Raw genomic sequence first — 22,515 nt, forward strand, 5'->3', positions numbered from 1 at the left:
AGATACTGCAGCTTGTGGAGATGAGGAGCAAAAGGAACCGAGTATTTAGTCAGCAAAGCATGTCATTTGAATTAGAGACATGCTTTCTATTTTCACAGGGCAACTGTGGGGATCAATATCTTAATTAACATATATTTTTCTCTTAAATTAGCAGATTGCATACTCTGCTATACTCTGCTTCAGTTTTTCTTCTTCTGTTACTCTCAGTGCTGTTACTCTTACTGACTTGCTACAAATGAAATGCATTATTTAATACACAACTTTTCATCTATAACATTTTCCACGTAAAGCCATGAGTTCAACTTTACTTTTTTTACCTTTCCTATATGATTGTTCTCTCTCAGGTCAAGAATGAGGGGAAATCCTCCTGTTACATGGGAAAATCGCGTTATATCCCCAGTAAAACTGGAAGTGGGATCATGGTACTTGAACTTGGTCTACCTTAGAATATTCAAGATCACGTTGCAAAAACTGTAGTCCCTGTGCCCAAAAATACATTCGGCCCTTCACTGGTGATGAAAAGGCAGACCCAGCCCTAAAAATCCTTCAGTTTGGCAAAGACGTGCTCTGAGAGGATGTGCTATGGAGCTGTGGGAAGCGATGGGTTTGTGTTTCAGCATGAGGGAAAGAAGAGCGGGGTGTTACTGAGGAAAGGCGATGATGTGAACTGAAAGGTATGCAGACAGCCCCGATTGTCCATGAGATCAGAGAACATCTTTTCTCCAACCACTTTTTGCATTTGGATCTCGCTGCTGGGATTTGGGCAGAAATGATTGATATTAAACTCTGAAGGCTTATGTGTTCATTTTGGAGGGGTTTTTGACTTGACCAGAGATAGTCATAGGCTGAAGGATGGTTTTAAGTGGTGCGGTTTTGATTTTGCCAACATGGGGATGAGAACCTGAGGTGGTCACGGCGAGAGACAGGAGCTACTTGGAGTCCTGAAGAGCAGCCGAGGAGAGGGCTGTGACATTTCAGAAAAGAGCATTTTAGCTGCCACTTGGAGATGCTGAAGAGAAAAGTGAGACCTGGAGGCTGTGACCAAGCCTCAGCCCCAGCTATCGCATACTGTGCCAGGACAGAGGCTAGAAAGTCACAGCGCTGATGCAGGTCATGGGCTGAAGCTAGGAGAAGCGACCGGCCTCTTATTGCTCTTCTGTGACAGTTATTTATCGCACAGCAGTGAGAGATAATGAAGTTCCTTTCCCATTTGAACAGAGTTAACTCTACCTATCAAACTTCCTTTGGTATTGAAAATTCATAGGTATAAAAGAAATTCTTCTTATGTAGCCGGTTCCCAAAAGCCTCCACGAGAACAAAAACTGAATGAGCTCTTCTGAAAAATGTTTTCTACTCTTTCTGCTCTGTCTTTGGGAAAATGTGTGATCTGATGAGCTCCTTATCTATGCATCTTTATTCTTATTCTCTTCAGAATTGAAGTCAAACAAACGGCCGGGTCAAAAGAAGTGCAATAGCAGAGAAAGCAATCTGGCTGCAGATGAAGGATTTATTAAATGGGTCTTTTATGCGGACGGCTTCTACAAAGAGAAAGGCAAATGCGGTGCCCATGCTGTCCCACTAACGTTCTTCTGACTTAATCTAGAGGAGCTGGTACGAGGGAGGAATTCAGGTCTGAGGGTCCGTAGCTCTCTCCGAGGCTGTTACATGGGTAACGATGGTTTTGTGCAAGGAACGCTTTAACGAATCTGCTAGCAAATGTGAAGAAGTAACACCTGTGAGTTATCTCAGCAGCCCAGTGTTTCTCCAGGAGAGAACTGGATTGCTCCTTGTCTCTGCAGTTTTGGCATGATGGGGCTGGGAGTCAGCCCCCATGAAAGCAGATACCTCTTGTTGCTTTGCTCAGTCTCTCAGTAGAACCACGTCAAAACGACTGTGGTTCCTGCTCTGGGAGGTTGGTGAGCTGGGACTTACTTTAAGTAACAGTGAGGGGAAAGACTCTTCTGTTCGTTTCAGATGGCCTCTGAGGGCAGACCCAGGCTATTAGAATTTGTTTCAACACATGAATTTTATCTTATTAGCTAATGTCTGGACACATCAAGTGGTTAATAGTTGGGTGCAAATCTGTTTTTAATGGTTTGTATTAAGCAACAGCTAAAAACTTGTGTATTAAGATGTCTAGGAAACAAAATTAAATCAAGAAACAATTGTAAGTTAGACTTAAGAAATGGAGACAATCTCAAGCCAAAAATAGGTTATTACTGGATGGATCACAAAACCTGTGGGTAATAGGGTCATACGTTACACCAGACTGCCTTCAATAATTTACCACTGTGCATGGCATGTATCCCTTGGAACAGCGTGCAGGTAAAAAATGCATCATATGTGGAATGTGTAAGTCATAGATGAGGAATAACAGCTATGAACGATCTCATTCAGATTATGTTGTTGTTACTCAGTATCACAAGGCATTTATGACTGGGAGAACCAAAACGACAATACGGACTTGGAACAAAAAATGGTTCAACATGCCAAATAGAAGAATTTTTTTTTCTAGAGAGCAAATCGTGCTTTCCTGCCATGGGTGCTTTGGGTTTTCTGTGCAAGAAGCAGGCATCTTCCTGTAGAGAACTGCAGGAAAAATATCCTAAAAGAACATAAACCTTCCAGTCTTTCCCACTGCCAAAGGGAATATATATATAGGCATGTTGGGTTGAAAAATAGTCTGAAGGCATTTCCAAAAAAGAACTAAAAGTCAGACTGCTGTTCTGTTTAGCTTAGCATGAAGTGAGGGAGAAAAAAAATATTTGCTAGGATGTGGGTTAAGAAAAGGCCGGAAATATCTGAGAGAAGTTACGATTCTCTTGTACAAAGACAACCTCGTTTTTGTTGAGTAGTGGTAAAAGTATTAAATCAGTTGTATAAATTGATGTCTATTGACAAATGTTCTTCTTCTGTCTCCTTTCAAACTTACCTTCAAAAAACAATTGTGTTCAGAGGGAAAATGTCATGACTTTTACACACGTGGTCTTTAGCAGGAATGGGAGAAGGCAGTCCCACCCGCACACAGTTCCCTCCTGAGGTCTTGATTTGTGCTTAGAAGCAAATCACTGGCTAAATGATAACCAGCCCTCAGGTCCCCAGATTTCCTTTGCTGATGTAAAAAGCATACATACCTAGGATTCAAAAGGAGAAATCATAAACCCCGTCTCGCTGGCTGGTTTGCTGGTGCTCCTCTGGAAGCGCGATTACGCTGGGAACTGGCCTTTGGTGCGTGAAGCCGGTAAGTGGTGGGCTTCGGATGGGACACGTCTCCTTTGCTGTCACAGTCCTTTTCCTTCTGTAGAGCATTTTTTGACCAAGTGGTCAGCACTTTTACGCTCCCAATTTTTTTCATTAGACAAAATCATTTTCCAGGCTTATCTTCTGTGATTTCCAAGGGGAGCTGTAAAGCAGCACACCAAGCCCAGTTTAAAGAACTGTTATCTTTGAGGTTTTCTATCTGACGTGCTCGGTAAGATGGTATTTACATTGCACCTGTGGGCTTATTATCTAGCCACGCCACAAACATCACTACGGTCCTGAGATCGAGCCGCATGAATGGGATTCTTATTTTGCTCTTGTACCTGTTATATATTAGTCCATTCTATAAATTGGTGCTTGATTTGGCACAAATGATCAGCTCTGATCAGAGCTGTAGATGTAGAGGGAAGAGCAAAGATACCGCTATAACTTGATTTACCTACTACATGTAGCTCCTTATAAAGCATTATAACTGGAAAAATTAACAGGCAACGGAGGGAAAGCCTGCATTCAGATAATGAGTTTTCTGAGAGGTACAGCTGATGCATGAGGATTTCACTCATTGCACTGTCACAGCAAAAGATGCAAGAAAAGTTTCAGTTACTAGTTCCAATAAAATCAGCTCAGCTTGGTGACAAAATAAATCAACCTCAGGCCTCAGGCGTATGATGAACAACAATTCCAGTTGAGACCTCCATTTCTTTATGAAGAAACTGTCAAACATTATTAAAAAATCATGAAGGCAATTTTTTCTGTAAACAAAGAACACTTCATTATAATATCTGCCACCTGATCTTTTCTGCCCAATGGATATTAGCAATGAAAATTAAACGCCTTTCCTTGAAAAAGAAAACATAAAATAAAAGTAACAGAATGTAATTTTTTTATATACATAGACAGACCTGGCTATATCACAGGCACATTTATTCTGCTGCAAACACCTTTTTTTAATCAGAATAATTCTCCATTTCTCAGCTGTTTAAGATAAAAAGCTCTACTCCAGTAAAGTTGAGCTCAATTACAATAGTTCATTACAGCAAACAAAAAGCTCAGTTCCCTAGAGAAGAATAACATTAAGAATGACAAGTTGTTCGTTGTTTTATGACCAAGTGTCTGTGAGTGGTCCTGTATTGAACTAATTTCTTTTAATTTTTACTCGTATTAGGATTATCCATCCTTTACTAAAAGTTTTTAAATCTCTGCTGCAAATTGAAGTCCAGAAAAATATTTCCTCCAGACCTCAGCCTTGTTATTGTAACATAATGTTTTTTAGGGGTTTTGTTTTTTGGGGGTTTTTTTTGAGCTTTTGTTTTTTTAGTGACCTGCAACTTCTTTCCACATTTGAAAATATCAGTGAGGTTTGCTATTTTTTTAGTGCTGGTAGGTATTTTAGTATAATGAAAACGCAGAAGAAATCTGAGTCCTACCTCAGCTGAGCGTGAGCCTGTTTGCACTAGAGTAACCATCCCAGTGTGACTGATGGAAATCTTCATGGGAATCGCTTTGCAGACTTTCTCATCCACTATTCAGCTAAGAAGGGAATGCCAGCATGTTCTATCCTTTTCTGAGAAGTCTTACACATCGATAATAACAGCTTTTACATCTTTCTGCTGCTCAGAACACACTGGTAGATTTTTTTTCATCAAGAGAATGAATTCCTCTGAATGACTCCCATTGTCTGGGAGAATCTGAAGACATAGGACAGACTTTTCCTCAAGGGCATCCCAAAATCTGTTTCCACATCCCAGCCCAAAAGTGGCTCAGCGGAAAGTCTTCAAAGGCTGGTAAAGGACTTTTCCCTGCCACAGTGTCAGTAGACAAATACGGTCCCGAAGCTGTTCCTTATGCGCTACGGTTCTCATCTCTCTCCCTCGTATCAAGACAGCGCAAGCGCAGTTCATCACGTGCACAAGGCTTCCCGCTGCCGCGGTGCCGGGGGTTTGCGGGCCCAGCTGCTGGACCTCGCGGCGGTGAGCGATTCCTGGCGGCGCAGCGGGAAGCCACGCTTCATTCCTGCTACCCCGGCTCCGGCCAGCCGCGCCGCGCCGCTGCGCTCACACGTTCGCACCACCTCTTGCGCTCACCCCCTCACTCTCCGGTGGATTAACACGGACGTTCTTCTTGGAAAGCAAGTGTTCTTCAGCAGCCCATGACTGCAGTGTGTGCCTGGTTATAAATACCGGCACGTCGAATACTCTTTCCCGCATCGCAAAGCAACATTGCCTAATTCTGCAACGAGTTCCTGCGTTTCATACAGCAGTTGATGTTCCGTCTGGGTGGGTTTTGCAGCGGCTCCAGCAGTTTCTTACAAAGTGCCACGAAACTCCTGCTGTTGCAATTGCACCTCGGTGCTGAGTGAGGAGGAAGCTGCTCAGCCTCGCACTAAGTGTCGATCAGAGAAGTCAACTCCAGATGGCTCCAGAAGGCTTCCTCTCACTGCTCCTGTGCCGCCTTGTGAGCAGTGACAGGGGACACGGGCACATTCAAGGTATCAAAAGACACGAAGGAGTTTAATACAGTGTTATGTGGACCCGAACGGGGGTTCGGGTTAGTGACAGCAGTTGTTGCAGCCCTATCTCCTCTTTTGCTCCCGCTGCAGCTTTTTGTAGCGTCATGTCAGAGGCGCTCACCATATAACCCCGCTGCTAAATCTGACACACATGCTGATTTAAGCTACACTTTCCCTGAAAACTGAAAATGGATTTGCAAGTTCTTTTTCTTTTCCGGGTCCTGTCTCCTTAGGTTTTCAGCGTATCTCATTTTCATTGTAAGTAGCAGAAGTGGGGAATTAAGCAAAGTAGGATGCATTGTTTTCTGTTTTCAGTGCATTATTCTACCCACAAACAGTGTATTTTAAGAAGTCTTGAAAAATATCTTCCATTTTATGCTAGAAGTGTTCTCTTGTATTTGGTTCCCCTCACTTTAAAAAAAAAAATCCCCAAAAGTAAGAAACCTCAGGCCATATTGGAAAAATATTCTCGGTGTAAAATGGTTTATAAAAAGAAGTGGTAGGAAAATATTATAAATTGGAGGGGGAGGAGGAAAAAAGGTAGGGAAACAGAAGTGTTGGAAAACTAGAAAATGTTAAACCAAGGGGCAATTTTAGCAAGTGAATTTACAAAATGTGAAAGCTCTGGTTGCTAGGATGTTTTTGAAGGAAGATACCTACTTATACAATATTCGCCTACCCCCTCACCCCTCTACTCATGTGAACAGCAGAGAGCTGAGAAGACCTACAAAGGAAAGCAAATTCAGGTGTCAGAGACCCTGCGGCACGGAAGTCTTTTCCACCAGTGATCTAGCCTATAAATCTGGGAATTGTTAGTATAACATTCTAGACAGCTGATCTTAACTCCTGTGGTTTGGAGAACCAGGGGAATTAAGTATACTCCTTTCACGAAGAGTTTATATGCTTCAGCCTGTGCATGTGAAGATTATTTATAGGGTTAAGTCCAAGAAAGCTGTTTAGTCTTCGAGAAGATGGAAACCAATGGGCAACAAAACAGTGAGACATGATACCTGCGGTAAGCAACTTCAAGGGAGCTAAAATAACAATAACTCAATAATCAGTCGGGAAAATGCTATTCTCCAGGCCCCGGGCAGTTACAAGCTAGCTTGCCAAGTCTGAGAGCCCAGAGATCAAAAAGAATACGAATCTTAAAAGGACCTCGTTGGAACACGAAAGGAAGGAGTGGGTTGTGAGCAGCTGCCTGGGGATGAGAGGAAGAGTCTGAAAAAGGAAGGGAATGCAGCCGAGCCCAAAGATGGAGGTAACGGGAAAACGTGGGCTGACACTCACTGCCGCACAGTGCTTATTTCAGCAGCAGGTGGAAGTAAATCCTAGTGCACCTGGGCATATGGCAACCAGAAAGATCCGATTCCCCTAAGGGTTTGCACTGATACCCAAGCGTTTGATGGGGTTTGATTTTCAGTCGACAAGGAAGAAGGCAAACTCTAACACTGGATTTTAGAGCTGAAATTCCCTCATAGTTTGCGATTCAACTTTTTTTATGCTAGTATTTCCCTGAATTAGCCAGACTGTTCTTTCTATGCAGTGGAGAATTTTCATGTCAGCTTTACTCATGAGGATGTGTAAAGTGCTAATACCTTTGTTCATCAAGTAATGTTCATCAAGCTACTTCATGTCGGCTGAGCTGCAGTAATTGCTGGTGTTTCTGTCCGTTATTGGTCAGTGGAAAAAGAAAGGTCTTAAACTTGAACTCTAAGTAAAAGAATATATTGCATTGAAATTGTCTGGGAAGTAAGTCCCTTTAGGTTGAACTCCTCTGGAAAACACACTGTGTTTGAACACGATTGTGACATATTTCCTTTTCACTTCCCTTTCCCCCTCTTCTTTTCCCCCCTCCTTTTCCCCTTCTTTTTCTCCCTCCTTTTCTCTTTTTCTTCTTTTTCTCCTTTAACGCTGATCCCAAGCCATACAGGCTAAAACAAGCCATACTCAGCCCTCTGGTAAACGAATCGTGATCTTCCACATGCCGCACTTCTCTGCAGTCAACATCACATCTGCCAACTCAACTCCCAGCAACTATATTCAAGAGCAAGAAGGTTTTCCACTGAAAACAAAAGCTCGCTGAGACAACAGCATGCAAGTACAAGCATTGTCTGTGTGGGATGAGAGTTTATGTTTGGAAGGACTCTTTTGTCTTTGACGCCTTGAAAACCTTAATAAATATTCTGGAAGCTGATTCCCTGACTGGGGTTTGTTTGGGATTTTTTGGAATCCCATCGTGCCTGCCCTCCCACCCCATCCCACAGATTTGTCTTGTCTATCTGCTGTGGTTCAGCAGTTTTGCTGCAGGCTCCATGAAGCAAGGATTGTCACTATCCTCATGCCTTAGTATGTTGGCCACCACATGCTACGTAAATATTTGCTTCAAAATAATAACAACAGTCCGTCCAAGTGGGATTCAGTTAAGCACGGAATTATTGCTTTTGAATTTGGAATTTCTTGTTCAAGTCTTCAGGAAAATACCAAGTTTTCTCAGAGGAAATCCCTCCGCAGTACAAAAGCCATAGCCCACAGCAGGACAGAGATCATTCAATAGCGACTTCCGTGTTGGAGTCTGTGCAGTTGGAACACAAAGCCCTAAATATGCTTCTAAGCTGTGGCAAAGGATCGCCATTTTGGATTGAATCTTTGGCGGATGTTGGAGTAAATATTGCTTTTTTATGGGTGCTTAAGATTCTCTCAGTGGGCTTTAACTATAATTCAGTTTGATGAGCAGTTGCTAACAGACCCTTACGGCGTAGCTGAGTCTCCCCTCAGTGAAACGAATGTGTGCCACTCGTTTATAGGCACACATCTGCCCCAGTTTGTGTCAATGTGGGCTCAGGTGGCCAGGTCCACCCACAGATTAACGTTAGCACAGAGTATTGAGCAATGCAACAACTCATTTTTCTCCACCTCTGTAGAGAACTAGCTTAATGTTTCCACTGAAGATAAAACGATGCTAGCTCATACAGCCAGAAGATTATGAAGTCTATCAGAAATACCGTGCCACAGAGTTTTCAGAGTGACGCATTATCCTTACTCATCTGCCTTTTCAAAATTAACACCCACCTAAGCAGCTCTCTGCATCTTGGCCGAGGGCCAACCAAGCTCTCAGCCCAAGGCAGGGAAAAGGAAGGCTCAGGATCGCTCCCAAGAAACTGCCATCACAAAGGAGGCATTAACAACCTTGTGAAACCCATGGGAAGGCCAGGTCTCAAATCACCACAGATTTACAGCTCCAATTCATTACTCAACAGCATCCTCGCTGGAGGAAACATGTGGACTTGGAAAAAGTGAGACTTGAAGGGTGATTGAAAAAAAAGATGACATTAAAGGTTCTGGTTCTGCACTTTTCTCATAGAGAGCCTACTCTGACACCCTGCCAGGTATGTTCAGTGAGTGGGTAGGACTGGAGAGTCAGTTGTGAGTCTGGTATTTTAATACTCAAGTACCCTGAACCAGCCATAACGCCCAGTGACCTTTCCCCATGAAGCCTTCTGGGCCTGGCAAGAAAAAAAAAAAGAAGTGCTGCATTCAGAGGTGCTTGTGTAGGGGCTACAAACACGGGAAGAATGTCTTCTGCAGCACCAGTGGATATCAGTTCAGGGGTGTGAGAACTGGGAGCAGCACATCTGGTTTCAAGGAAGTTCATTGTGTTCCATCAATAGTGATTTTCAGGATTCTGGCTGTATTTTTGCTTTGGCTCCATCTACAGCTCTTGACCCTTTCCCATGAATTCTCTTGCTTTTTTTCTACCCTTATTCAGCATAACAGGACCAAGCATTATGTTTGGTTTTCAAATGTAACAAACTCTTTGAACTCACCACCAACAGAACCTTTTTCCTTGGGAAAAAAATATTACAAATAAATAATGAAACATTTTTAATGATCAAAAGCACTCAGCATCTCTGACTGATGTCATTTGGAGTCTTCCCATTGACAGTGATGTCATTTATAGCTGGATAAAAGACAAGAAGATATGCATAGGGGTTAAATGTACATTTTTTAAATCCGTGCCTTGTTGAAAAGTCACATGGGAGAGAGAGATAAGGGCTAAATAAATATCTGAATAGATAAATTAATGGTGATATGCTTAAATAGATAGGACGGGTTATCAAGAACTTCATAACAGCTTGCTGGAGGTATTTAAGACTCTCAATCCACTTATAAATTTCATTTCCTATTTGACAACAGAAACAATATATTGTCTATTATCAGGAGACAGTACGTGAGTAGGATCGAGAGGGTCTACTTTTATGTTTCTTTCACAGTACCTCCCTGAACATAGCACCTTGGTATGTATGAAACAAAAATTTCATTTTGATCTATAATTTTACTGCTGGATAGAGGAAGGCTGTGCTGGCTCCAATAAAATTGCAAAATATCTTTTTATACTGCTATCTAATACTACTTACACTCACTGAATATCATGGTAAAAATGTATTTGCTCTATCTTGACACTCATTTGCAAAGAAGGCAGTCCACAGGAAGAAATGACTTTCATCCACTTACTTACACTATTTTGATAAGCTGGCTCCCTGTTTTTTCCCAAATTGTTCCTACCCATAGGACAGAAACATAGCATTTCTATATCTGTCCATGCATTTTCTTCTTCCAGCACGTATTCCAACACTAATCTTGTGTCATAAGTAAGTAAATAAAACCAACAACATATATTATTATCTCTTGCTGTTTTGTGTCTGCTATCCAACATTACTTCATAACCCACTGAGTTTATTAGGGGATTTTTAAAAGGCCTTTCGGGAAATGCTGGTCAGATGTAATTCCACTGGACTGAAGGAAATATTTTTTGACTTTGTGCTGTTCTGTGTCAAAGCCAAACTGATGTCTGGGTAGATATTATTTCTCGTTTTTGCCAGATATGACAGTGGTACAACAATACCATTGTCTCTGCATTCCTCATATTTAGGGATCATTGGTTTAGCAAGCCTTTACTAACATGCTGTTGTTTGTCTCTAAGAAGCGTATCAGAGATGACATAACCAATGCGAGATTCTAGTTTTGTGGATCCTAAACTCTTTTTCATTACAAATATGGATTAGGGATTAGTCAGGAATGTTTGCACTGTGACTGTATCTACCTTTGCATCTTAGATCTTTTATTTACCTTGTAACCACCCTTTGCACTGGGGGTGCATTTGGCTCAATATCACAGATCTTTTATTTCCATCCAAATGATGGTTTCCCTTGTATGAATTGGTTTTGAGCTCTTCTGTAGACCTGAAGTTAAACTCCTTATTTATCTAGATGGTGGTAAATAATGCCTTCTCCTCAGGGAAACTGGATTCATGGACTGAATCTACTGAAAAATTATTACTGCTAATAAACTAATCTATATCTTATTTCTGACCTTACATCAATCTTTTACTCATCAATGGAGCAGACTCAGAAAAAATTAACTTCATTGTCCTAAGCGCCGCACCTACATTAACAGACATGCTGTTCCTTCACTACCTTACCTCCATCCCTCTCTGCTGCTTCTGCCTCTGTGGTCTGGACTCTTTGTAAAACTAAGGGTTACTTGTACGAGTCAGACTTTCAAGCCCAAACGTCTTCCTAGCTGCAAGCAATGTCCTTAACAGAAATGAAGAATGCAAAATATAAGCCTTGACAGCTAGAATACCTCAATGCTGCACAGTTACCAGGCAAATGTACCGTGTGTGTTAACCGTGGGAACAGAGATGCAAAATTATTGAAGCAAATAAGAAAGAGATCTTAATAGTTAAGTAACGTTATGCTCTTTTACATGATTTTTTCAGTTTTGGTGCTTTTTTCAGTTGCTCATAGAGCGCAAGTCTTGTACGTTATGTAGAGTTGCTCTCTCAGTGATTTAAATTATATTCAGTACCTTAGTCTCATTTTACTGTTCATTAATACTCATTCCTTACAATGAGAAGATCCTGCATCTGCATACTTCTTTAAACCACTCACACTAATGAGCCCTTGCTCATTATGCAAGAACTGCAGAATTTCATTTAATATTGACATGAAGCAGAGAAAATACTTTAAGAAATGCAATGTGAAATTCTCATCATTGTAAACCTATCGTATTTTTAATAAAAGCAAACTTGAATGGCTGGGTTTTTTCCATGGTGCATTGGTCCCACACCTTGCCTGGTCATCATTTCCTCTTTTGATTTAAAGTTTTGCGAGTAATTGACCACCATGTGGACAGTAAGAAATTGATGTCATGTTATTTGTGGGATAATCTGGTTTCCTCAGAACTCCTGGAGGTCCAAAGGAACAGATCCTGCAGACCTACTCATTCATATGAGTGAGGGACTTGCAGCCTAGCACTTGTGGCTACTAACTGTTTCCATCCTGCTGCTGTCCATAGGTGAATGTGAACTTTGGGATAGACATGCCCCAACCTGTAACGCTGCAACTTGGCATTTTGTCCTTACATTTTATTTTTAATGAAAATGTTTCATGGCATGTGATCCTGCAAGCACTTGTGTTAACCTGCTATAAAACTGGTCTACGAGTCTTCTTAGTTAGCCCCTTAAAATGGCAAACCCAAGAGATTTTCTGGGACCTGATTCTTCTACTTCTGAAATTAAACCTTGCGTTCAGAGTAATGCCCGTGATTCCAGCGGCTCAGCTGATAGATTAATACACAGTCTAACCTGCGCAATGAAAGCAGAACGTGGGCGTTCATTTACATCTGTACGACACTTGTATAATTTAAATAACCTCCCATGACCCTTGTGTGATTGTTACTGTTCGTGTCATTACCGAACAAAATGATCTTGCCCATAAACTGGATGAACTGTGTATAAAACCATGATTTTAGGGAGCAGGATTTTGAAATGTAAGTTACGTACAGGGGAATGTAACATGCAGAAGAAATTACTCTTGCCAGAAAAAAAAGGTTGATTCACTGAGCTCTATTTGGTCTTTAATTTATTAGAAACTTGCCTAATCTCAGTTTCTGTAGCCTCTGTTAAAGTATTAAATAATATTTTATCAAATACATCCCCTGTGACATTAAAGGAAATGGAAAGCTTAGCCACACATTAATTGCATTCCAAAATGTGGCATGCGGCTTAATAAACCTGATTTAAAGAACCTTAGAACAATGCCATTTATGCTTTAATTAGAGCAAACGAAAGCTGTGCTGCCTGCTTTCAGACAAACAATTTTTCTTTGTGGGACTAGGCCTTTCTGGCGAGGTGCGTGTTTCCCTGCAATATGCCACGTGCCAGTCTTGTCACACAGGCAAAATTGCCTTCCTGGAGATGGGCGCCGGCGAAACAAAATAGAAGAATAAAAAGCATTATGAAAACCAAGTAGACGGTATAGGCAGCTTTACAGCAAGGCTTTCTCAAGAACAGATGGGACTTTCCCAGGAAAATGAAGTAATTTATTTCTCTTTAAGGAGAACACATTAAAAGGACCGGATATGTTCCAAAACCAACAATAACAGTTTAAGATGATAAATGTGATTTTAATGATCCCTATCTACTCTGGTATTCCAACCACAGCACATAAGTTTAAAACAGAAAACATCAAAATCTGTGAAGAAACAATTGACACGAGATAAAAACCCCATCCAAAATCAGAGATAGATTAATAGATCTAATTTACTTTAAAGGTATTCACAAACTGTTATAAAAAACAGATTGGTCATAAGACTTAAAGCTGTTACCATATGCATCTCACAGATTCTGTGTTGTGTTCCTTATGCTGGCACGCTGACTAATGATTTCAAGACTGTTCCCCAGACAAGAACATGACAATTTGTGTGTTGTGCATTAAAGCTCTTTGTGTTCTGCAACAGAATGAAACATAAATTTAGCAGAAGAATTTAGATGTTCTTTCACAATCTGGTCTGGTAAAAAGGAAATTGTGTAGCAGCTTAATATAGCTTTAAAACTGAGACTCTGTTTAAAACTGAAGAATGCAGATGAATGATGTAGTATGTATACTGCACTTGCATTTATTTTAATTTTACTTTTATTTTTCAATGCTGTAACCACAATCTCAGTATTTTATTACCTTGCAGGTTTTTGTATTGAGAACTTCTGCAGACCATTCGGCTGCTGTCTTAGGTGTGTCTATTTTTTCTTGCAATTAGACAGAATTTTGAGGCACCTGGGCTCATAGGACAAACAGAGCAGCTGGATAGACCTGTTGAAAATAATAACAATTGAACTGTTTACTCTGAAGCCTAATGGCACTAATGAGAAATGTCAAATTTGTCAACAGTCCGATAACGTTATTGATGCTAAGCACAGGTATTCGGAAATATATACAAGATAATTCTTTTAAAAAAGTGCAGACCATAAAATAAAATTGCCATTTCTTAATGAATTCTAGCACCTCAAGGTTTTTCTTCATTATCAGCTTAAAAGCACTAACTTTTAGGTGGGGTTGATGTAGCAAAAATGTATTCAAGTCCAGAAAGCTGGGATGACTTGCTTCATTTAATAGGCCAGAACTATTTGATGCTGAGTTTTGCCATTTATCCTATTTTGACTCTTATACTAAAGTATTTCTAAAATATATTACAAAAGTCTAAGCCAAATACGTAAGAATGGTAGATAAAGCTACATGGCTTTCTCTGGTCGAAATTAATGATTTTGATATGACTGAAATAAAATTAGTAAGTAAAAAATGCTTTTTTTCTAAAATCTTTTTTGGAAAAAAAAAGCAAGTGCCAAAGGAATACTTTGATGAAACTGCAGATTCTGGAAAAAAAAATGTTCCGTTCAAGAAATGTCAATGACCTTTGTCTTGGGGCTCGTTCAGGCAATTTAATGAATACAAAAGCTAATACTTCTTTTTCCTCTGCTGTAATCAAGAAGGACTAGAGATACGTTTTTTAAAGGGAAATTAATTTTAGAAAACAGTAGGACTGTAGCACCATAGGATGTGTGTGGCATCAGGCCAAAGACTCAATATTAGCTGTTAATTGGAACTCAAATTCTTACCCACTTTTGCACGCATGCGTGCCTGAAAAGCGATAAAACCCGGGCAGGACGGTACGCTACCGAAGTCCCTTAAAACCCTTCCTATTCATGGTCATGGCTTGCTAGCAAGAGGTGCACGTCTAACTTCCAAATCCTGGCGGAATAGAAACTTGGAGTTCATTTACCTTCGAGCGTAACAGCCCCAGGTAGTAAGAGCAAGCCCAGCTAGCTAGAGGACAGGTTGCCATGCCCCTCTGCAGAAAAAGGTGATGCTGATGAGCGACACAATGGGTCTCACACGATCTGGGAGTGAAGCTCCAACCCCGCGTGAGCCGGTGGGGAGGGAAAGCCATGAACTTAACAAGTATTATTTCTTCTGCCTGGCAGTGAAGACGGGAATAAAATGAGCAGTTACCGCTGTGTTGTTCGCCTCTATTTTAATCCTGAGACATGCCCTGCAGCATCACACTAGAGAATCTGAAAACATTGAATCACACCATTTAACTGTAGGTACTTAAACCTTCGTTTGACTGTGGCAGAGTTTTATTTTTAAAGACACAGTACAGAGAACCAGAAAATTTAGCGTTAACGTGTACTTATAATTATAGGGTAAATATAGTGTGAACTCCAGAAAAATCATTGGCATTTTAAGAAATTACTTTTCTTTCCCATTACCACTATTCTGTTGTAACACAACCCAGTGGAGTGGGCTTTGCATGTGTGACTGTGTGTCGCAAAGTGATGGTTAGATGATTAGTAATTCAACATGACCTTGAATTCTATCACCCACAAACTGGTAGTCACACAGCTTATGTCTATTTTGCTATTGCTTTGAGCAGGAGAAGATGGAAGGATTTGCCGCCTTCATGAATATTTTAGCAGCAGGGTTAATCTGATTCCATATGGTATTAATAGAAGTTCACTTTTTTTTTTAAACAATTCGAATAATGTCTGAGAACAGCATTTGATATTAGTCATGACAGTATGAAAATATTGTGTCAATATGTTTTCCATGAAAAATACTGCAAGACAAGATGTATTTTGCAAATACTAGTCTTCAGGACACATCCCTACTATTGGGTCACCTGTGCTCCGGGGCTAAGGCAGTTAGCAGCACAGCAAATACCCCAAACACACCCTGAAGGATGTGTCCATTGGGAATGAGAAGAGGAGAATGTTCTTCATCGGGAAAATGCAGAGTGCTCAATCCTATTTTTGATGACCACCTTTCATTTCCTTGAAGATCCTCAATTAAGTGAGGTAGCTGGGCGGGATGCAGAACTTACCCAATCCTTACTTTGGCGTTGGACAATGTCAAAAGTGTGAACACGTTCCTCATTACCAGGCCTTGACCATTCAAGCAGCCCTTCCACCCATGTGCCTCTGTAACATTCAGCAGCTTTTGGGCAGCCTGGTCGCACTTAGGAAGTCTTACTGTTCTCTGTGGAAATCATCTGTTTCAGGCAAGAGGAGCAGCGGAGGAAACACTGGGCTGATGCTGAGTATGATTAGAGGCGAATTTAGACAAGGATCAGCTGTCTCCAGCACCGTTCCCGGACGCGTTGTGGGCAGTACTTCCCTGTGATCCCATGTTATTACGTAGGCTCCGGCTAACGGCATCTCACATAGCTCCCTCCTGCACTTGCTCAGTGCTCTGGTCCGTCACCGCCACGCGCAGTCGCTGCCGCAGATGCCGGCAACGTAACTAGCACGGGGAAAAACGTGTAGCTCTGTCCGGGCAGACAGAGCTGCATAACCTTAATATCCTCCCTACTGGGGTTTGGGAATTAGCATAATCTCTGTGGTTGTCTATAGCTCCAACGCACCAAGGGCATTTCTTGAAAATCCTGTTCTCTGATTTTGCCTTCCATCACCGTTCAATACAATTGATAGATCGTAACTTCGAGGTGAAACACAACGTGCTTGGAATGGGAAATCCCTGACAAAACCTGTAAACATCACGTTATGAAATGATAGCTCAGGCTCTGAAGCATCAGTCACCAACCCACCATTATTCTTCTGGTCTCTCTGTCTTTGTCTGTCCTTCTGCCTCACACCAATGGTCAGGATAAAATACATCATGAAAGTGACAGTATGAAAAAACTGTCCTGCTTACATCCCACTGACAAAGCTTTAAAGGTATGTCCTTTCCCAGTTTGTTGTAAGCATGCTGCCCTGGAGTTAATCCCATGCTTGATCAGGGAAAAACGTTGCTCCGGAGTAGTAGTACGTGGCTTTTCCAGAAGTGTGACTTGGTCTGCTAGACAAAGGGGAAAAGCCCGAAGTATCGTCCTAGCCCTCATCATGCTGTGTTTTGCAATGTGGCGATTGAACTGTGAAACAGCTAATGACTTTTTCTTCTTTTTTTCTTAAAACAAAGATGAGAGGGGAAAGGGAGATGTTTATTTTCCTGCTTCCAAACACCCAGAACGCATTTGTCTACTATTGTCCAGGAGCCTTATCCTCAACAAAACTTTGTGGATGTGAAACACTCAGGCACAGTGAGTACAGATGAGATGAACACAGTAAAACGCATTTCAATCTCTGGATACCCAGGGTATTTTGTGATAATTTTCCCTCCTGTTTTGTCCAGTTCGAAGCACACACCTTAGGCATTTCTATGCCACAGTCCTTTTCTCGTAAGCATTCATCTCGGTGTCCCTTTCAGTGCTATTTGCACTGTACCCTCATCTCCCACCCCAAAAGATGCAGCTACGAAACAGGAATCTGTGTGCCAACTCTATCACTCCACTGTTTAAAATCCAGACACTCAGCCTCCTGTTTGAGGGGATCAATACGTGATCCAGCCCAGCTGGACAGAAATTAATTGATGTGACATTTTGCAATTAACTCAGAACACCGGGCTAATGCTAAGAGGGCTTTTAATTACGCAGATGAAACCTCCTACTTCACGAATTCCCTCAGTCACAGTTTGCTGGAAGCTGCAAGAGTACAGCAGAGGGAAGTATCACTCAGTATTTGCCTTGGCTTTACCCTCTTTTCTCAAGCATGGCAGAGTTAGTGGATGTTGTCAGAGATGAAATGCTTGGCCAGGTGGATCTTCTGATTAGTTCTTATATATTGGCCACTGTTTTCAACATAAGTATACTGATACACTTTTATTTTTATATCTTAGCAGATACGGTAAAAGAATTAAGATTATATTTGAGGTGATCTGATAGGATGGATAAGAAAGAAAAATGAGCTGTGGTTATATATCCAGCTATTAAAATATTCAAGATGGTTGTTCCTTCTTTGTAAATGCAAATGGAAGAACCATAAAGCATATGGTAAGGGATGCTCCATCACTTTTAAAGCACACTTTTGCTAAAGTAGGAATGAATTATGCTGCATTCCATAATTCATGGATTAGGTTTCTGAACATAATTAAGCATGTACTGTCTGGTCTTTGAGACACAGGTACACGTGTTCAGTTTGTCTATTTCAGAAATAAAATGAAGTGGGAAGCTACCAAAAATATTTTGTGCAAGCTTTTAAATGAAAGGATCTGCTGAGAATTTGCATAATATCTTATCTGTGAAATGTAAAACCTGTCATAAATCATAATTCAATTTATAAGATAATTAAATGCATGTGTTTCTGTTCTATGGTTCTTGGAAATTGTTATCCTGTATAGCTGGAGAAAGACGGGCTAGAGAAAGCAGAGGAAGAGCACATTAGAATAGAGGGCAAATATCAGACAGCCACTTCCTTCACATATGTTTTTTCCAGCTGTCCTGTGCTCAACTGAAATAGCACAGCATGCTTCAGCTTCCTCATAATTTCTTATTTTCCTTAGGATACAGATTGCATTCTATGTCTCGTGGGACTCGGACAGTTTTGTTGCAATTAACTGTGAGAGATTTTCTGCCATTTTAGTCTTTTTGCAGCTTATGATCGTCAGTAAATCTCTCTGATGAGATAAAGAAAACTCTGTAAAGAGGATAAAATGTTGTTTATAAATCTTACCAAAATACTCTTCATACATTCTCATTTCAAACAAGGCAAAGGCGTCCACCAAGTTGGCAACAGTATTTTTCTAATATACAATATTCTTAAAGTACACTTTTCAAACCGCAATGCTGTAAATGTAAACGTGTCCTAGTCCTACCGGTAGTTTTATTGTACGCCAGAACGTATCAATCCTTTGTCGATTACAGACAGATCAATTCTAGAAATATTGTTGTAAACAATTCTAGAAATATTGTTGTATCATCAACAAAGAAATGGAACACATTTGTCAAGATGTATGGATGTTACTTGAATCTTCACATTTTATTGCATTCATAGGCTTTGTAAGAGAGCAGCTGGGGCAGCAGGATTCTGGGCACCTGGCAGTTTGGTCCCACCTTGACCAGTGCGTGAAAAAAGGCCCTTTTTTCACACAAAGGACCAGCTCTGGTTTTTATTAAACTGACTAATGCTTTAATCCAGCTAGTATTATAGGGCTAACGAGTTGGAGGGATGTCACACAGTGGCAGAATTGTTAAAGAAAGCCTTCATGGTGCTAGAGGTGATAGTAATGTATTTGTTTCTGCAGAATTCAGCTCAGGCCCTTATTTCTGCAAGTGGAAAGGGATAAAGATGTTCAGGACTGTTCCATAACTTGGAACTACATTTCTATGACTCCAACCCAACAGGTCTCACTCACCTCATGCTTTAAATCACAATATCCTGTTTATAATATACCAGAAACACATCCCTTCAAATGAATAAGCTTTCCTTTTATTTCAAAGGGAGAAACATGGCATTTGGGGGGAAAAGGCTTTACTCATGTGGTTCTGATCTCTGTGTCAGTTTGCTGATTCAGGCCCCAGTGCTATTTCTGGGATCTATCCTTTTATTCATGTCTTGGGGCTTTGGTAAGTAGACCAGTATTGTTTATAGCTTTTGGGGTTTTACCTGGTTGCTTCGCAGAATAGTTTCAGGGGTATCATTAGGTATGCACTGTGAAAACTATATTCCCATATGCTATGTGGTCAGTTCACCAACAGCCTCTATCAGCTTAATGGGGTCTGTTGTTGGCAGTGCTTCTTCCAGTGAGTGATGTTAGTATCAGGAAATAAAATAAGATCTGCTTACTAAACATTGTAAAGAAAACAAGGTATGTGTTAATGTGTTTGCACCAGCTATTCCTCTCTTAGGCTTGATAATCAAGTTTCATTGTTTAAATTTCAATTGTTAACACATGGTTGAATTTATACAAACTTAGAAGAAGCTTGAAATGTTAGAGTTGAAGTTAAGAGAGGAAAGATGTCTCTGTGTTTGGTTCCTAGCCCATAGCATAGGAATACTTGCCTGATCTCAGTTACATTTCTTAGGTAAGAGGACTTCTGCCACAGACATCTCACCTTTAGGAGGGTTTCTCTGATACTCGGTGTTATTTTCCCTAAAGGAAAAGCACTGCAGAATTTAACAGCAGTAACTGTAGAGAACATCATAGAAATTACATTTCTATACCTCCAGGACTGAATAGAGATTAATATAACTTCCACATTCTTATCAAGGTATTTTATTGCATTTTTGGAGGAAGAATACAATTTTCTTTTAAATTATATGGGATAGTTTAAAGAAGAAGGTTGTAATTTCCTTAACAAATGCTTTTAAGACCTTCCTGTGATAGTTCATGTTTTAAATTTCATCATTTTCTCTATAGCTTATTTAGGCAAGTGTGGTCATCCACACGTGACGAAACAAATTTAAAAAGGGCATGCAATGTTCCGGTTCGGAGTACTTGGGTGGATGGGGTTGCTTAATATACATATATCATACTCATTCCAAACTATCCAAGACTTTTGGATGAATTGGGTGCAATATATTAACTCAATTACAATGGAAACACAGATCAAAAAATATAGCTGGGAGGTCTTATTAAAGCATGAGACTTTATTAAAATGTCTCTGGTTTTGATTATACAGGATTAAAATGTCTGAAAATTCACTTAGGTTCTTCATGTCACCAGAAAGGAAAATTCTACTGGGGAAGTGTAGGTTGAAGGTTTCAGACCTTGATTTTCAATTCTGTTGAAGTGGAATTGTCATAAATTGGTAAGAAAAGCCAAAGGCCTTTTTTATCCTTTTTTGACATATATTCTCATTTGCTTCAATTTATTACCTCTTTTGTGATTTTTGTTTCTGGACTTTACTCATTCACATGGAGTAAACCATTTTGTAAAGACTTCATTTTTTTTCAAAGGAGATAATAAAAATCCCCAACTTTTCCCCATTTAAAAGAAATAAAACCTTTTAGAAATTATTAGTGCATGGCATGGAATGAAAACACACAGAAAGGTACAAGTTCAGGTTTTCCAATTTGCAGGCCAGTGCTGAACTTTCAAAGGAAAGACATTAATGAAAAGCAGTTACAGTACGCTGCAGTGCTCAACTGACCTATTTCTACTTCTAGTGTCAAGATGCAGAATACACATGTACGCTGAGCGCTGGTATCAGTGGTAACAGCCCTCTAAATTGGAAACAATCATTGTGAAGACACCTAACAGACATTCTCTGGTACATAATAACAAGATTGAGATAAAAATCACTTAATTCGTTTACTTTCCTGTTGCTACACATCATGTCAACACTTGTTTGTAATTATATAAATATGGGAAGTGAAGCATCCCCTGTTGTGCCACATGAACAGTAAAAATTGTGCATATTGCTATCTTGCATGTGCATCATATTTTGCTCTTGGTATTGATGTATTGCTGTTTAATCTCTTGGCAAGGGCAAGGGCAGAGTCCAGAACTGTTCCTGCTTTTGTTGTGAGGAACCCCATTCCATAGGAATTAGGCTTTCAAGGTACACAGGTTGGCATGAACTTGGAGAAATGTGAATTCAGTAAGTAGAATGAATTCATGCTTTACTCTGTGTGTTCTTTGTATTACAGCGAAAGTAACACACAGAGCATGCGTTTCCACCACTACTAGAACAAACTTTTAAGAGCAGTGATGGTTTCTTTCTTCAGCTACCTATTTTACAGATCTCATCACAGATGCGGAAAGGCTCAGAACGAGATAGCAAGGAAGTAGTTTATTTCAGATAAACAGAGAATAGTTCCATTCATTTATGGATTGTTTCAGGGATTCTGAAACACCCTGCTAACACTGCCTATTGAGATAGAGAAGATGGGGATGAGGGAAAATCAATCTCATTTCTCAGTCTATTTAAGTGAACAAATAATTGCATGTGGAACTGAAGGGAGCGAGTCAACAAAGCTCACACCAAACAAAAAAGAAGTTTTATTTTGCATAATTTTGTCTGAATCACAGTAGATTTGACAGAACGTGTTCCATTCTAAGCCCTAAGGTTTTATTTAGGTGGAGCACAGTATCAAATGCACTGGCTGTAATGTGCTCTTTCTGGGCTAATCTAATATCTCATGGGATGACATGCAAGGGGACAGCACACACAGTTGAATGGCTTTGTTGGTTTATATTCAGTTGCTGTTTGGCTTATTCAGTACTGTCAGATCTCTCTGGGTTTGTTTCTTCCCGGGTGGCTTCCTTATCTCTCAAACAGAAATGAAATAAAAAATATTAATGATTTTCTGATAAAAGAGAGATAAGGTGTAACCCATGAATACTTGTAAATGCCTTCAGAGGACACTTCCAAAGTGCCTAACACTATAAATAAGGGGTTGGGCTATTTAACCTTTATGCATCTATATAACTTGACATGATGGAGCAGTATTACCTGTGCAATTTGAACATGGGACTTTATAGAAACCTAAAGGAATTGAGCTATGCCCTGTTTTCCCCACAGCAGGGTAAGCACTCCGAACGTTGCTTTCCTCATTAAAGGTAAGACTC

Source organism: Phaethon aethereus (assembly GCF_964289735.1).
Source record: "Phaethon aethereus genome assembly, chromosome: 12".
Lineage (NCBI taxonomy): Eukaryota > Metazoa > Chordata > Aves > Phaethontiformes > Phaethontidae > Phaethon > Phaethon aethereus.